Raw genomic sequence first — 19,124 nt, 5'->3', positions numbered from 1 at the left:
GTCTTCCAATTCAAGAGATCGGTAGTCGTGAACGGGACATATACGAAGACTGGGTCAGCATATACCATTTGACCTGCGGCATCGAGATAAGCTGACCCAGGATTCAGACGAAGAGGCATCTGGTAATGTTTGGGTCTTTGGGTACCGGTCAGTTGTCGGGTTAGTATAGGGCTACGTGAAGGGGCGTCGGTTAGAGGTTCCGGTCGGGGGGTGGTAAGGCATGAGGATGTGGGAGCTTGATTTTGGGAAAGGTCGGTGAATAGAATATTCCGAGCCGAGCTAGAAGAAGCTTGACCGGAAGTTTGAAGTGGCGCCAAATCAGGATATTCAGATCTAACGGGGGTTGGTTCCGGAAGGGAAGGTTTAGTACGACGGGGGGTGGATTCTGCACTGGAGGAGGAAGCGGAAGTGCATGGGGGCAATGGGGGAAGGGGTGTAGAACTTCCTGTACTCGTATCACTTCCTCCTAAAGGGAAGTAAGGGGGCGGCAAAGGGATCTCGGACTCAGGGGGCGTGTCCAAAATGGGCCTAACCATAGTCCTAGTGGACAAACAAGTCCTGGCCACCATGAGGCGACATTGCTCCTCGTGGCATATCCGAATCCATCTTGGCGAGTTGTTTACGGCCTGTCTCCAACAATCAATATATGGAAACTGTCCGTAAAGTTCAGGCCTACCTGATACAGCCACGTGTACACGCTGTACCAGAGTTGGATCCAAACTGCCACGTGGCGGCCAAGCCGCAACCAAAGTAGGCCACTCCCTAGTGCACAAAGTGACCAAACGTACAGGGGACATTTTAACCCCAAAATCACATGTTGTAAATCCCTTTTTAAAATTCTTTACCATGCAACCTAAGGGATCCAAAATCGTCGACTCCGACGCGCCCATACTTATCAATGGAGCGTCGTTGACAACGAATACTATGCACACGTTCTATTCAACAGTCACACCCGTTTCTTCCGGCAACAGCACCACGTGGTACGGTTACCAAGTGAAACGTACACAATAACACAATAAACACTCAGGGAATTCCCGTACACACACAACTGTTACACCAGTCACTAAATAATCAATATTATGCCCTTTGGCGAAACTATACAGTCACCCACGCTATAATTCTCTATATATGAATTACCCGTCTATAACACACCCCAGTAACATCGTCTTTTACAAATAGCGGTTACAGTACGGTTAGCATAGGTCAAAGCACAATTTAAGGTCACAATACAATTATTAGTGGTTATGGTGTTAAACATGCAATAGACGACAATGATTAGTACTTATATACAGTGTCAGTAAATATACAGGGTTATGGTACCGTGCACTATGATACAGCAACACACTATTAACACTCTCGCTAGACGGCTGAGCTCGCGCTATCTAACAAGATATACACTTTACTAACAATCTTTAACACATATACAATCCCAACTAAACTATTGGCCAGTACCTTGATGGACTACCTAAAACTATCTACATCCGTTTTGGTTAGCCACACTGCCCAAGCACCACATATAGCGAACTAGAGGGCGGAATTTACAACAGAACCCTTTTAGTCTTTCTACTCTATCAATAGTCTAGTGGGTTCCAAATTTACACGCCTCCCCACTTAGCCAAGATAGGTTGAGATCTAGCAAACGATAATGTACATCAGAGTCTGCTTAGTCTCCCGGTCCCTCCGACCTAGCGAACAAATTGTACACCCTAGAACGCTAGTCTAGACAAGACACCGGTGTCCGGCTAGGGCTATTTACACCAGAACCCCGCCTGACTCCAAACCAAATCAAACGGTCTTACTTAAGAGCGTTCGATTGAGCGGTGCGCCTTCGCTCCTTCCCTCCGACAGAGGGGGCAGATTCCATACACAGATTTAAACCCCTTATGGGCCTACCGCACAATCGGTATACCCCTAGTGGGTCCGCCGTCTAAAACAGCAGTCGTCTTACCTCCTCGGTCCTGAACCTGAGTTCACACTCATCGACGGGGACACCCCAGCACTTCTTACGTAGAGGCCGATGATCTCCTGGACAACAGACCAGTGGCGCCGAGACGAAGGGAGGTCCACGCAGAAGTTCAGGGGTGCAGCCGTAGAGAACGTGGGCAAAGATAGACCGTCTCACGCCTCTGCCTCTCAGCTACCGTTGAACGATGAGCTTCCCGGCCAATGCACCAAATGATACCGGAGAAACTGACGGAAGCCAAGCACAGAGAGATGGACACAGGTTTCTTCAGGAAGGAAGAGATTATTTATTCGGTTCACCGATCGGGACTCAGAGGGACTAATGTCACCAAAATACAACAAGTTCTGAGCCCCGGACAATAGTGCAGGCTCCTTATATAGGCACATAACTCCTCCCATATTAAGCTCCACCCGCACATTCTCTTGACCAATCAATACAAATAAGAATTAACTTCCTGCTTGACCGCATGGCCTGTCCAGCACAATGGAGGAGGGGAATACTACATCCTGTATTCTTGCACATGCTCCGTACACTACTGATCGTATCTTGCCTCGTGCAACCAACTGATCGATACGTCAGCATATGCACGTACACATGCCACGTGGTAATCTCGGCCTACTAAATTTATTTTTACCGAGATTCCACCACATTATGACACAAGCTAGGCTCACATGTCTAGTTAGAAAAGAGGAAAAAGACCCTGCTCACATGTCTAGTTCAAAAGAGGAAAAAGACCCTAACAGTGATAAGAACTGCTCGACATCTTGAGTGATAGATATTGCTATGCATTGAGTGGCTGGCAAGGTAGGGTAATAACATATTAACATGCATAGACAAAGTGTGTCAATTTAGGCTAAATAACCAAGATAGCTGAGGCACTGAGACCCCCACACATCACTGTACTGCTTAAAGGACCACTATAGTGCCCTGAGGGTGCCCCCACCCTTAGGGACCCCCTCCCGCCGGGCTGGTTGGAGAGGAAGGGGTTAAACTTACCTATTTTCCAGCGCTCCTCCTCCTCGGCTGAATGCGCATGCGCGGCAGGAGCCGCGCACGCATTCAGCCGGTCTCATAGGAAAGCATTTACAATGCTTTCCTATGGACACTTGCGTCTTCTCATCTTCTCATATGTTTATATAAAAAAGGGCTAACCCTAGCTGGACCAGGCACCCAGACCACTTCATTAAGCTGAAGTGGTCTGGGTGCCTATAGTGGTCCTTTAAGGTAAACCATGTGTAGTTTAAAAATAAAAGCAGATTGAAAAGAAATATTAGATGGTATCGGCTGCCAGAAAGGAGACATCAACGTGGAGCTGGTGACAAGTCTTGATTGGTGAGTCCAACTTCAGCCAATACCGATACTCAGAAACCGACAGCAGCAGCTAAGAGGTGTTACCAGGTGGGAGTGAAGCATGGCCTCCATCCAGCTCCATGATGAGGGCCCGCATCTCCGATCCACAGACTCATAGGCTTGTGGGTGAGACCAAGTCCTTCCCATTTAGGGAATGGCTTAAGCTTCAGATGATCTGACGCTGCCTGCGGCGTTGGGGCTTCTGCCTCTGTGGATGATGTGATGGGAGTGTATCAATCGTGGCTATCAGCCCAGGTGGACCAGTGCATGGGGAGACTTATGCATGTGCAAAGATGTGCACGTGCAGAAGGGGGCCCACTCACTCCTCACCCGTCTGTCTCGCCCTCTCTCCCAGCTCCTAGTCGGCACTGCCACAAATTGCACCTCTAGTTTCGCCCCGAAGCGGTCGAAGGTCTGGTTGAGGCGCTGTGTTAATTGGTCAAATGTGCTTTGTTGTGCTGGGACAGCGTGGGCTCAGACGGTAAAGGAGCGGCCACCATCTTGAAGGCGTCTGCCATGGTCGGGGCCTGTTCTGTGGAAGTTACTTGCAGTTGGTTAAGGTATGTGGAGCAGGTCAGTGGGAACTGGGATAACCCCCGCCGGTCCAAAGGAGGCAGCAGCTATGTACTGGAATCAAACAGTAGCTGGGAGAGTGGCCATCTCCCCATGACGGTTCGTGTAGGCTGCAAGCCTCATTTCGGACAATTCAGCTTAGGAGAGACTCAAAAAAGGTGTCCCCAGATGCAGTGACCTCCCGGTAACAAGAGGAATGCTGGTTACGGCCTATAAAGATGAGTGGCCTGGGAATAATCCCCAATAATCGGGACCAGACGCTGCAGCTCTTGCAGACCATATCTGGTCTGCTTGGCAGTCAGGTTCCGCCCCCTCTCTGTTTTTTGTTTAAAGATTCCTCCAAAGTGACATGTCTGCAATGTTTTACATTACTGGGTTAAAAGGACAGGGCCAGTGCACCCACACCACTTCATTTAGCTGACATAGTCTGAGTGACTGTAGTGTTTCTTTAAGTAATAATTAACACAAATATTTAATTTTATATATTATCTCTGTGGCGCCACCTTTCTCTCCTTCCTTATACCTATAGGGCCTGTTAGGGAGCCCTATCCTTTAGGTGTGGTGCCTTTATTTAAGTTTTTAAGTGCTGATCCATCTGTACACTTTTCAAATAATTAACCCTAACCCTGATTTAGAGCATTGCAAATACATTGTATACGATAATCTTTCATCATATGTTTCTGGGGGATAGCCAACCTTAGGTCATAATGCATTCACTCATGACTATTGTCTTTTATGAAACTTGAAGTTCTGCCATAACATAAGATCATGTGGCTGTTAGGTCACATGATAGCACAAAGCAAATGCAAATATTGCATATTATAACTTATAAACTAATACATGTACACTGTGTAATTGCATTGGCAAACACTAAAGTACTTTATGCTTTCTACATTTGAAACCATAAATAAAACATTTTTTTTTCTCATGATGATTTTCCTCTAAATTAAAAATTTGCAGATTATTTGTAAAAAGTTTATAAAACAAATCAAATACAGACCAGAATTGTGGTGAGACTTCTTCTTTAACCCATTAAGAACCAAAGGTTAATAATTGCTGTTATCATTATTTCGTCCCTGAATATCTAATAACATCTTGGTGTCCTGTTACTTCAACTAGCTCAATGTTGCTCTGCAGATTTTTGTTCAGTGGTTCATTCTATCTTGGAGTGAGATCCTTATAGAGGAACTGTCACTTCTAGAGAAATGAAAGCTTCTAATTTCTCGTTCCTTCGCATAGTTGCCAACTGTCCTATTTTTGCCAGAACAGTTCCATGTTTTGGGCTCTAGCACCTGCAAAAACAGGTCCTTTTCAGAGAAAAGTCATCTTTACATCGGTGCCTAGTGACGCCTCTAGTAGCAGTCACTCAGACAGCCACAGGAGGTGCTTCCTTGTCCACTTCTGCGCAGTGCACAGCACTGGCATCAGTGTCTCCACGCCCTGCATGGAGATGCTGAATGTTCCCGATAGAGATGTATTAATTAAATTGCCACGCATGCGCAATGCCTCCCAATGGGAAAGCATTTGATTGGTTCAGAAGATTGATTATCTCAGCCATGGAGGCAAAGCCAGGCAGGCCAGCTGTGGCGAGAATGGTGAGTAAAATCACCTTTCTACTGAGATTGGAAGGAGTCACCCCTTCACCTAAACAACCACACCAACACTATAGTGTCAAGAATGCATGTTTTTATTACTGACACTATACTGTTCCTTTAAGATCTGATAGTAAATTAAACTTTTTTTTTTAATGCAGGCTGTGTCAGTCACAGCCAGGGAAGGTGTGGCTAGGACTGCATAGACAGAAATAAAAGTGATTTAACTCCTAAATGGCAGAGAATTGAGCAGTGAAACAGCTGGGTCATGATTTTTACACAAAAGCTGCTTCATTAAGCTTAAATTGTTTTAATGCCTATAGAATCAGTTCAAAATAGTAGAATTTATAAATATATATATACAGTTTTAAAAACCGGCACAACCAATAGCTAGCTTTTAGTTATCGATTAGGTTGTATTAAAATTGAGGAAGTGGTAGTTCCTCTTTAAAGGGAGATTGCTACTACAGTGCATACCATCTTTGGTTTTTAAAGGGTTAATACTGTTTACACAGTGCATCCTGTTGTATTTGTAATGTATGGGAGTTAAACTGTATCTATGGCCGCAGGGTTCCCAGTGACTGGGAAAATGTGCAGATTTGGAGAGGCAGGTGGTGTTCGTCTGTCATCTGCGTAGTTGTTATTCTTCTATGATCCCTGTTAAGTCTCATTGGTTACCTGATGTTTGTTTAACGATGCAATCACCCTCTCTTCATCCACATGCAGTAAGAGTGACAAAACAGGAACATGAATATTACTGTATCTACTCTCATAAAGGGACGTGTTTAGTTATTATGTAGGAGGTAAATGTATCAAATGGGACTTGAAGGGGAAGTTGGAAATTTAGAAAGTTAAATATTATATATTACACTGATATTGTGGTGCCAAACTGTGAAAAGTTTTCTAACACATAAAGGAACACTATGGGCACCATAACCACCACAGTGCCCACTCAGGTGTAAGTAGTCAAATTAGAACAGTGCCTCTTCTCTAGCAGGGAGCGCTCAGAGTTAAACATGGCAGTGCAGATATGAGCTAATTGCTTGTTGGCTGAGAGTGGTCGGCTAACACTCTCAGCCAATGAGCTAGCCCAGGGCATAGTTCAGGAGCGCTTACGTAAGTCCCTAGCAGACAGGAAGGAGAGATTTAGTGAGTGGCTCCTGGGATACCCCAGGTAAGTAGTCAAACCTTTTTAAAACGGTTTTAACTACTTAAACTGGGTAGTTACTTAGACCTGGCATCATAACTACTATACTTAACACTTAAAGGACCACTATAGTGCCAGGAAAACAAACTAATTTTCCTGGCACTATAGTGCCCTGAGGGTCCCCCTCCTGCTGGGCTGGATGAAGTGGAAGGGGTTAAACTTACCTCTTTTTCCAGCGCCGGGCGGGGATCTCTCCTCCTGCTCTCCACCTCCTCGGCTAAATGCGCATGTGCGGCAGGAGCCGCGCGCACATTCAGCCAGTGTCATAGGAAAGCATTTACAATGCTTTCCTATGGATGCTGGCGTCTTCTCACTGTGATTTTCACAGTGAGAAGCACGCAAGCGCCTCTAGCGGCTGTCAATGAGACAGCCACTAGAGGCTGGTTAACCCTAATATAAACATAGCAGTTTCTCTGAAACTGCTATGTTTATATAAAAAAGGGTTAAGCCTAGCTGGACCAGGCACCCAGACCACTTCATTAAGCTGAAGTGGTCTGGGTTCCTATAGTGGTCCTTTAACATTTTAACTGGACAAAAAGGGTCACTTTAATTCTAGGGGTGTGGTCGGGGGCAGGGCTGTTCTGAGAAACTCTTAGTGACTTACTAATAAAAATGTATCTTTTAATTTAGAACAAGAACAATGTATCTTGTTTATACAAACTGATTATAAAAACAGTTATTGGATTTTAAACACACATTACTGGGGGTATTGTTGCTCTGTAGCTCTGTTATCCATTCAGAGACACCAACAAAATGGAGTTCACAGAAAAGAGGGACATTAGAAAAGAATATAGGGACAGAGGGATTAAGGGACAAAATAAGGACACTTTGGAGGCATGCACTATAGTAGACTGTAGTAGTTATGGTGCTTGGCATATTTTGTTAACCTTTTGAGTTATTCCACCAGGAACTGGGGAGAAATATCACGGAATTGTAAACTAAAAAAAAAAAAAATAACAAATTGAGATTTTTTTTTTAACCTAATTGGCCTAAATATTGCAACTTCCTTTTTGGTTCTCCAGAATTCACAATTTAATGAGCAAGATAATTTTACTTAGCTTTGAGGGTTATATAGGGTTAATATCTAAAAGCTGGCAATATGATTTTAAGATACCGGTAGATAATAGACTGATAATTGATATCTTGAAATATTACTGTGAAAACGCGAGGCATGGATTTTAAATGATTTACATAGTTTTTGCCAATTATTGCATGCGTCTAGAAAACAATAGTACTGATATTGTTTACTGTATTCTTGAAGTGGTTATGAAGAAAGGATATAGAAAACTTAACAGCTGGTAGGAATCTGTTGAAGGATAAAGGGTCTACTTATCATCCCCAACCCCCCACGTGTATTCATATCAAATGAGAGGGAGGGAAAGGCTGTGTATGTTGGTGGGATGCCAACTATTCCCCTTTGCCCCACCCCCTCCCAAATAAAAAACAAACCAAAAACAATACCGGTAAAAATGCAAGCATCGTTTGAAAGAGCAATGATGATGTATAATAGGGAAAAAGCTATAAAAGCATACTTTGTCTCTACTAGATTGGATTTCCTTTCCAGGCCTCTGAGCCAAAAAACTCAAACTTTCTACAACTCCCCCAACCGACAAACATAATGTATAAATTAAGCATGGCCAATGAACCCCTCCCACGCTGTAACCAGAAGGAAAATGAATAAAAGTTAAAATATACATTGGGAAAATAAAAACGATTTGGGCCATAAAGTCTATGGAAGGAAAAGCATGGGAAAGATGACTTTATATACAAAACTCTCAAACGGACACCTTCTTGTGTTAGAAGAGCTGAATTTGCATTGATGGGCCAAAAATAGCTCATAGATATGTATGTACAGACTCTGTAACCATGTTATTATAATGCTATTTATATTTATTATAGTAATTAATGTCTTAAATCGCTGTGGTCATATTTAACAAGGTTTTGCTGTAGCAATTATGGTGTTTAATTAAAGTGCTCAATTAGAAGCAATATAGATATATTCAATTTATTGCCAGGTTAATTATTCCATCAGAAACACATGAAGCAAAGTGGAACCTACTTTGTTATTGGGAAAAAGGGAGGGCTGTCAAGATAAACAGGGGGGTAATTGTCCCCAAGTAACTAGTATACAGGGATTGTAGGCTGCAGTCTCATGTCACAATTTATGGTTTGAGAAATAGCAACTAGAGGGGACTTGGGATGCTTGTACAGTACTGGAAAGGCTAGGCCGCAGATAGGGATTGCACAGTCCTTGCTAGTTCATATCTGCAGGTTTGGTCATGGGCTGGTGGCCACAATCTCAATTCTCTCCTCATCTCAAAGGGTCCATTTGGATATTTTCTTGAAGTATGTATGATGTGAATTCATTTGCAGGTGACTGTAGGTTGAATGCTCTGTCATGCTGTGCAGTTCATATTGATGTCACATCCTGCAGCCCCACTACTCCAGCAGCCTCCAGTTGTTAAATCCTTATATCATCCGTGTGCGCAAGAACCATTCACACTAGGAATTTCATGATGGGGAAAAAAAATAGCTGTTTGTTTCTACTTATAAGGGTAGATAGTCCAGTAAAGTATTGATAGGGTGCCAATAGATGGTCTAGGATACTTGATCGAGTTCCTCTGTGGATGTAAACTCTATCAAGTATCCTAGACCATCTATTGGCACCCTATCAATACTTTACTGGACTATCTACCCTTATTTGGCGCAGCCCTTCCATATCTTTTTGTATCTATCCACCGAAGGACCCGATGGGTTTTCCTTCATTTGGGTTGCTGCCTACCTTGACTAATTTTGTGATTACTAGCGCTGAATTCTTTTTGTGTTTATCTTGTTTCTACTTATCCCCGAGTCAGAAGTTGCAAGCCTTCCCTTGTAGGGTATAACTTTTTATTGTGCGTGCTGAGATTCGGTGGAATTTTCATATAATATAGAGGCCATTTTTTGTAAAGATTGTATCAAGAGTGACCAGTATGTATTACTCATCCTGAGACCCAGTGCAAGCTGCTATTATAAGGTTGAAAGGAAAGTTTACTGGCTCATTTAAGCTCCATAGCTATTTTTAAGGTGGAGTTGTCAACAAAGACTTTTAAACTCAGAATCTTATCTTTCTGCCATGTCCTTTTTTGCTAGAGTTAAAGGGTCATTCTAAGCACCATAACGAATGTACACATTTACAGTGCTTATGGTGCAGAGCGTATCCTGCACTCATTCACTTACTCCATTCTGAGGGTTTATGTCTATAGCACTTTACAAAACTGCTCCCATAAAATAGCAAGCAAGATTTCACAAGACCTGCTTTGCTGGGACAGTTTAATCCAAACAGTGCACAGAACTTTAAAGGTATATTTTTATTTAGTTTATTTGTTAAATTATTTTGTAGCTCCCCCCCATAGACAAAGCTTAAAGGAACACTCCATGCACCATAACATTGAAATTAAGTTGAAATGATGCCAGTAGGTCCCTGGGGCTGGATTACCTTTAGTGGCTAAACCGCTCTCAAACGGTTAAACCCCAAAGTCTGTTTCAGTGTCGTATCTCCCGTACCCTTTTTCAAGTCCGCTTTATGAATGGGCAGTCACTGATTGGCTGAGAGCCTCAGCTGACTGCTATTAATGAATCTGCGACACCGCTGCCCAATTCTGCAAGGGCCTTCCGGGTTAAGGATTTTGAGAAAACAGAAGGACAGAGGGGAGATTTAGCTCTGGACACACACTTTGGGGTTAAACCGTTCTAGAATGGTTTAACCCAAAAGTTGAACCAGCTCCTGGGACATCCTTACATCATAACAACTTAGTTTTAATGAACTTGTTATGGTGCCTGGTGGTTTCCCTTAAACTATGTGATACACAAAAAATTGTATTTACTTATATGTATGTTTTAAAAAAAGATACACTTAGGCTATAATACAAGTAATACTTTTTTTTTTTTTAATAATAAAATAAAAAAATAGTTTTCCTTTAAGATAGCATAACAAAAAACCATGAATGGCGGTAAAATTTGACATCAATAAATAAGTATTTTTGGTTATTACAAAGTACATTTAACATATATTTAGTTATAAAATTGCTATGTTCACAATGCGGATGTGACCATGGAACTTCTGGTAAACTTGTCATTTTCATGTGTGTCATAATTGGATACCTCTCCTTTAAATTATTATTTTTTTTTATTGAAATTTACATCATTTTAACACATGCATTGCATCATTATATATTACACATTCATATACACACTAGATTTACAGATAGCTGCGCTATGTGGCTTGTTACCACTGGATTTCATTTTGCGGTTTAGCAATGGCTTTGTGAACAAATATTCATTGTTTATAAGGGCTTTCACTGATAGGAATCTGTGCCCCCCCCCCCCCCCTAAAATCACAATTAATTCAATCCGCTAAAAAGGAGCAAAGAGCTTTATGTATGATATTAACCATCAAACTGCCATTACGTCTTAGAGAGTAAGAGAGGGGTAGTAGTTGTGAGTTTGAATTAATAAGTAGGAATTGTCTAAAAAAACAGGATGTGAAATTCCACCCAGAGTTTATTCTCAAACAGTCACAGTTGCGGTGTGTTTAAAAATGTATTGCAAAATCCGGATCAAATGAACAAGTTGTGACTATATATGAGCTGGATAATATTTCCAACTCAACTATTTTAGGCTACAGATTGCAATATACAGGATTATTCACTAAAGTGAGAAATTTTGGCTTTAGTGAGTGATGCTAAAGTGCTCGCATATGGGCTTAAAGTGGCACTGTCACCGTCTGGGAACTTTGCTAAAGGACCCCAATGGTGACATCGCTGCTGGGGGTCCAGTGGCCGGGGAGGGGCAGGCAAGGGTGAGATTTTCTAACCTAAACCTGAACCTCACTGGGCGTGACCATTTTGTTCAGTCTGCTCTGATGTCACTGTTGTACTATCACGCATGAGCAAAAGTACGGAATGGAGATCCATGGAGGATCCTGCGAGACCCTTCATAGACACAACCCAACTTCTCTGTATATCTCTTGACTGGGTTGGAATTTCAGTGAATATTCTATCTCTACGCGGGAGGGGGAAGGGGTGCTGCTTTAAATGCCCTGTATCAGTGTTATTTTCTCGGCAAATTTCAATTGAGTTTTAGTCATAGTCTTTTGACTAAAACGCTGTTTTAGTTTGTCATATTTTAGTCATCTTAATTGTTTTAGTTTTACTCTAGTTTTAGTCAACGAAATCTCCAGTAGATTTTAGTCGTTATGACTAAAATCTAATGGGTTTAATTAAAACCTCTGTCTCTTTTGCCACTTCCCCAGCCAATCTGTGCCTCTTTGTGTCACCCCAACCCCCATGCAGGCCCGGACTGGCCATCGGGCATACCGGGCAAATGCCCGGTGGGCCGCGATGGCTGCGGGCCGAGGCCAACAGGGGAGATCACAGGATCTCCCCTGCCAGCCCCTGCAGGGCCAGCGCTACCCGAGTGCCGGCCCTGCTGTGTGCCTTCGTGGGCCGGTGGGGAGATCAAAGATCTCCCTCACCGGCCCAGAGGCAGTGTTACAGGCGGCCGGTGCTGGGGAGGGAGGGAGGAGAGAACACAGGCGGAGCTCTAGCCAGCAGCTCCGCCGGGTCCTCTCGCGGGATTCTGAACGTTGCCACAGTTACCGTGGCAACGCTCAGATCTCGCGAGAGTGAACTCTAGCCTGCAGGTTAGAGATCACTCTCACCACTGGACCACCAGGGATCAGGCAGCATGGCCCCCTCCTCAATGGATACCTGGCTCGCCCCCCCCCACCCTCTCCCAGGCAAGGTAAGAAGGGGGGGGGGGGGGGGATATAACTTTTTTTTTATTATTATTAATAAAAAAAAATATTTAAATAAAAAATGCATTCACACTAACAGCTCCCAGACACACACAGCACCCCCAGACACACACAGCACCCCCAGACACACACAGCACCCTCAGACACACAGAACACCTCCAGACACACACAGCACCCAAACACACACAGCACCCCCAGACACACACAGCACCCCCAGACACACACATATACACACACACACACTACAGCACCCCTCACACTGCACCACTACACACATTACGCTCCAGATACACGCTAGATCCCTTACCCTATATGCACTCTTAATTATCTACACACACACAAACACACACACACACACAATCTCCTATACACACTCTGGGTCCTTTACACACTAGATCTCCTAAACACACACTGCACCACCTACACACACACACTACATTCCTTGTCAGCAAACACATACAACATTCTCTAAACACACCCTGTCTACAACCCCTACACACACTACATCACCTATACACACACACTACAGCCCGTATGCACACACTCGCTACAACCCCCTGTAACACTATGCCCCCTATACACACACTCTCTACAGCCCCTAGCCACACATATTACACCACAAACACAAATGAAATTGACCTATTTACACAATACCACACCACACTCTACACACATGCAATCCCACAAGCAGGCTCCAAACACATGCACCATACACTTTCCTGGCCCTTTTGTCCTCTGGTATCCCACTTATGGAGACACCAGAGACAATTTAAAAGCAAACACAGCGCAAGCATGTTATTAAATTTGCTTGCGCTACGCAGAACAAATTCAGGGCCTTTTTCTAATGCCAGAGCTCTTCAGCAGGGCTCTGGGCATTGAACCAACATGCTCACTTTGAGAGGGGGCGTGCTTGTCATTAGTGATGACAAAACACCACCTATCTGGCGCCGCCCCCCTTCTTAGGGGGCCGCTCTGATTGAAAAATGCCCAGGCCTAATTTTTTTCCCAGTCCGGCCCTGCCCACATGTGTCTCATTCCCTCAGCCCCCCCCCCCCCATGTGTCACATTTCTTCTCCTCCCTCCCCCACGTGTCTTACCCACCAGTGTCAATTTGGTGGAGGCACTACTGGGGAACCCTGTTCACAATGCCTGGTTCCTGATTTGCTCACTGCAGTGGGCATTTGCCACCCAGAGCGACTCCTGTGTTTGGCACCCCGTGCCCCCCCCAAATAAAAAAAACACCTGGAATTTTTTTCATTTTTTTTATTTTTTCTGTATTGCACAAATTTGTAAACTTTGTAAAACCCCTGTCAGTTCCTTCTACAAAACCCCTGTCCTGCTCCTCTACTAGAAACCCCTGCACCCCACACACCCAGTTACAGGCATACAGTCACACAGTTACAGGAAGACAGTAACACGGACACAGTCACATGCAGACAGTCACACATACAGTCACACACACAGTTACAGGCAGACCGTTACACACACAGTCCGTTACAAGCAGTCACACACAGTTGTAGCGAGACAGTCACGCACACAGTGTTACAGTCGCTGCTGGTTTGGCCCTCCCCGCACTTTTCTTTACGTGCGGCCTGTTCAGCTGGTAATTGCTGGTCTCTGCGTGTGTGAGCTGGGGCACAGCTCACTCCCCCTCCAGCACCCAGACCAGGATCATGGTCCCCCCACCCCCCACCCCTTAGTATGCCAGCATTTTGCTGTTACTATGACATTACCTGAACAAGCATGAGATCATCGTAGAGGTAGACGTAAAGAAAGGCTTCGAAAAATGCTGTACACAATAGCAGGTCTCTACTGCATGACTACAAGGTTATTTTCCATCTCTTTATCAGGGAACACCTACTGACAAAGCTCACAAACACGGACTATTATATTACTGTAATTTATTGCGTGGAAACTCATTAATAGTTTAATAAATGCACACCATACATAACTGTGAGTTTTAAAGATTTGGAGCTCTGTGACATACTTGCATAACTGTGAGGTGTAACTCTCAGGGTGAGAATTGTTGGTAATTAATAGTGAATTCAAGGTAAAGTTAAGGCCATTCTCCATTTCAGTTACCGTATGTTTCCAGTTTTGCAGCTTTGATTTTAAAGGGACACTGCACTGCCCAAATAAATAAAACCAAATAAAATCACCAATTAATATATATAATGCCTTTGCAATCTCTCCACTTCTAACCTAATCCAGACTTTCTGTGGCTGTCCAATCACAGAATTGCCAGAGCAGCTCAACAAGAAGTCTTTGCAAGGTAGGTTCTCTAGGCCAGTGTTCCCCAACCCAGTCCTCATGGACCACCAACAGTCCAGGATTTATGTATTTTCCTGTTTTATTCCAATGGAGATACTGACAAAACCTGGACTGTTGGTGGTCCATAAGGACTGGGTTGGGGAACACTGCTCTAGGCAATTTCTCTCTTGAGTTTTACTCTACTGAGCTAACCAAACCAGGAAGCAACAGGGCCAGTTGTTTGATTGACAGCCAAAGGGTTGTAACAATGTTAATTTAGAAGAATGCCAATTTGTATCGAAATCTGCACTTTTTGTAAAATGAAAAAAGAGGACACACTCTTCACACATAAAGCACTTCAGCAAGTTAAAGTGCCTTAGGTGTTTGAAAGGGTTCCTTCTAAATTAGAAATTGCCTTTGAATACTCTTTAAATTCCCCAAAAATCTCACATTAGTTAAAAACCCTTTGTGCGTTTTGTTGCAGAGAAACACTGTAGTTTGTATGGTGCCAAGAGTGCCCTCTCATTTTAAATTGCAAATCTGCTTGAGAACAGGAAACTCCTGCACTGAGAACTCCAGCAGTGCAGGAAGGCATTCATTGGCTGAGGGCACTCAGTTGGCATTCTCGCCAATGCGTTAATGCGCCTTGCAGGAGTACCCATCTTCAGGAGGGATGGCGATGAAAGCCTGGTGGACCCTCAGAAAGTGGTTAAACTATTCTTAAACAGTTTGACTACTTACACTACGAGGATGCGAGGGCACTCCTGATCCCATAACCACTACAGACGGCTTTAGTTATTATGGTTCTTGGAGATTTCCTTTAACCCCTTAAGGGCCAAACTTCTGGAATAAAAGGGAATCATGACATGTCACACATGTCATGTGTCCTTAAGGGGTTAAAGCATTTGACGTTTTTTTTTTTTTTTTTAAATTAACCAAACACACTCTATGTTTAGGTGATGCGCCCCACCTCCTAAACACACAAGTGCGAGTGCAGCGCTATTTAAATGTTACTTACCCCTTTTATCTTGTATGGGGTATATAGATATATGCAAAAAAAAAAAAAAAGGAAATACAGAGAATTTGGTGCAATATTTTTTAACAATATCCAAAGGAGTTTGAAAATATATATAATCACACTCACATGTTATAGAGCTTTTTTGGATGTAGGCTCTAAAATCTGAGCAGGTCGGGCCCTTTAGGGTGGCTTCCTTAGAGCCTATATCCAAAAAGCTCCATAACATGTGAGTGTGATTATATATATTTTCAAACTCCTTTGGATATTGTTAAAACATATTGCACCAAATTCTCTGTGTATCCTTTTTTTTTTTTTTTTGCATATATCTATATACCCCATACAAGATAAAAGGGGTAAGTAACATTTAAACAGTGCTGCACTCGCACTTGTGTGTTTAGGAGGTGGGACATATCACCTAAACATTTTGTTTGGTTCACTTTGTACATAGCGGAATTGGGATATGCACTGAGTGTTTTCAGCAGCTAATTACCAAATAATCTGTTTTCATTACTAAGCGCCTAGAACTACACACTTGTCTTGTTTTCTATTTTTTTTTTAAATTAAATATGAAATATTATTCAAGAGGATCCTCTTCAACCTATCGTTCCTGTAAGTTTTCTTGTAATTATCCTATTTATAGTTACATACCCCTTCTTATGATGTAATGCTATAAAGTGCTACGGAATCTGTTGCCGCTATATAAGTGGCAATGATAATAATACTGCTTATTGCTTGCATTGAGACACGGTTTTTCAGTTGGAATAGCCCTTTAAATAGGCATTGTAAGCAACATAACCACTACACTGTGCTACTTCCTGTAGATGATGTTGCTTTTCTCTGCATCTTTACCCCCGTTAGTGCACCAGGATTGCCGAGTGCTTGAAATTCCAACCAATCAGGACTATCCGTACGCTGAGTGCTACTGAGACACTTGGACATTTTGTTTTTGTTTAAAAACATTCCTCAGTACTCTTTAAACCGTTTGACAGAGTTGGTCTGTTGGGATCAGCAGGTCTTGGTGGGTGTTCAATTATTTGCATTGTCTTAATACTGTTGCTAGGTTTTATACAGCAGTTCAGTAAAAGGCAGTTTTATGGTTCTTACTTCCTATCCCCATTCTGGTGTCATGTTTGAGTTCATGAATGACCGAGTCAGTCAGAGGCCAGTCTTTTGTCATTTTGCTCCTTGTTCACAAATTAACCACTTGAAATTTCAATTATGTGGACTACAAGTCTGTGAAATTGGCTCAAGGTACTGAGTCACGAAAGAAGCACCATTAAAACTCTGTTCAGTATTTATCCTCATCCACAGCCCCATGCGTGTGCTTTGATCATGAATGACCGTTGATGCACATCCAACTTACTGTGCAACTTTTCAGTAACAGAATTTGTCTTTCGTCTCCTCTTTTGTTTCACCCTGAGGAATATCGCTCCAAGCGAAATGTTTCAATAGAAAAAATACTCCCTTTCACCCTGTAATGTTTCCAAAACAGTTTAATGATTATCATTGCAAAAAAATCAGATAAGGGCACAAGGTATGTCACTTAGAGATTCCTTTTCTCGCTTAATTCTTCTGTTCATCTGTTTATACATATTAACTGCTTTTATCAGAGATGTTATTATAAACCGACTATGGTGTGGTGATACATTTACATGAAAAACTCCACCTTCCAATGTAAAAGTGCGTGCGTGGTGTGTGTGTGTGTGTGCATTTGTCCATAATGCGTAAACATTATTTAGTTTTTCAGTTTTCAACTTACTGCAACAAACTCAGTTTCATGAATAGAGCACTAAACTTAAGCGATTATTTATGCATCCCATTGCCTTCTGTATAGTAGAGAAAATTGTTTTGTTTTTTGTGTTTTTTGTTTAATAAATATGTGTATATGTATATAGTGTTTTATAGAACATAAACACAAGAAAAGCAGGAAATAAATATACACATGTTAATATTGTATTACAACAATAAATGTGGTATTATACATCAACAAATCCCATTTGTATTTCTACAATAGACCATGGGGCAACACAATTCATTTCAGATACAAAAACACATTGTTCCACATAATGTTGCCTTTCCAGAGATGACTTTTAAAATGATCTGACAACCTTCACTTTAACAACATCAGATCATGCACTGTGATATATTACAAACGCGGCCTTGTTGTACACCACAAAGAAACAATGAAGACATAAAGAACTTTTGCTTTTAATCTACAGGCACCTTATCACGGTGTGTTCATGTTTAATCTTCTTCATCATCATAATCTTCTACAAAGAGCCAACCCTCTACAGGGGGTGAGACTTCTGTCTCTATTCATCAGAAGATTGTCTGTCACACATTAAAATGTCTCATCTCCTTAAGCCTTTCAAGACTCACAGCAGGCGTTATCATTTGACATCTTCTGATACCCCTGTTAGCAATGTCTGAATATAGTTTATCTGAGCCAACCATTCACAAACTGATGAACAAAAGGTGACAATTTCTACTAATGAACTCTTTCAACAGTGGTTTAGCGTAGTCACTTGAATTTCACAACCAGCTGTCTGTGTCACTAAAGCTAGTCTAAGGGACAAACACCAATGGAGGAAACACCAACCCAGGAAAAGGACAGAATGGGAAAAATATGACAATTAAGATAAAAAAAAAAAAAAAAACAATAAAACATTGTGATGCTATTAATACAAGAAAAAACAGAAGTATATAGGCGCTCACTATAATACAACAAATAAATAAAGGCTGCTGTATACAGTACAAGGATTCCCAAAACCTTGTGTATTAGTGAAACAGAAATAGAATATGGCGTATACTGCGCCCGAAAATTATACGTACATACACCTGGAGAAGGGAGGGCTGGTAAATACCTCAAAACGATTAAAACAGAAAAACAATAATAGTGCAATACAATTTTGTAAGGTGCGAGATATTAGCTAAATAGCTGTAGGAAAACCACTCACATTGAATAGAGCTACATCAGAGCTCTGCTGTATTGCTCGTGGACGGTATAATCCCCGTCTAAGGATACAGGATGATAGAGATGGTACTAATCCTCCAGATGCGAGTGCAAATTAAATATAAAAGTAGAAGAGAAAAAACTCTGATAGTATAGTAAGTACTATATACTGAGATGTTTAAAGAAAGTAATGTACTTACAATTTTTTGAGCAAGACCTGCTCTAGTTTTCACAGCATGGGTGGTACTATCCCCACCTAAGGATATGATGGCACCAGGTAGCAAACAGGATACAAAGTAGAATAAAAATAGTTAAAGAGTATTGAAATTAACAATTTATTATAAAAAGCATATATATCATAAAACATGTGTAGGTACAAATAAATGTCCAAATAAGTCCCACTTGACGCGTATCGCCTCTCC

This window comes from Pelobates fuscus, chromosome 11 (assembly GCF_036172605.1).
Source record: "Pelobates fuscus isolate aPelFus1 chromosome 11, aPelFus1.pri, whole genome shotgun sequence".
Lineage (NCBI taxonomy): Eukaryota > Metazoa > Chordata > Amphibia > Anura > Pelobatidae > Pelobates > Pelobates fuscus.
This window is presented reverse-complemented; position numbering follows the sequence as displayed.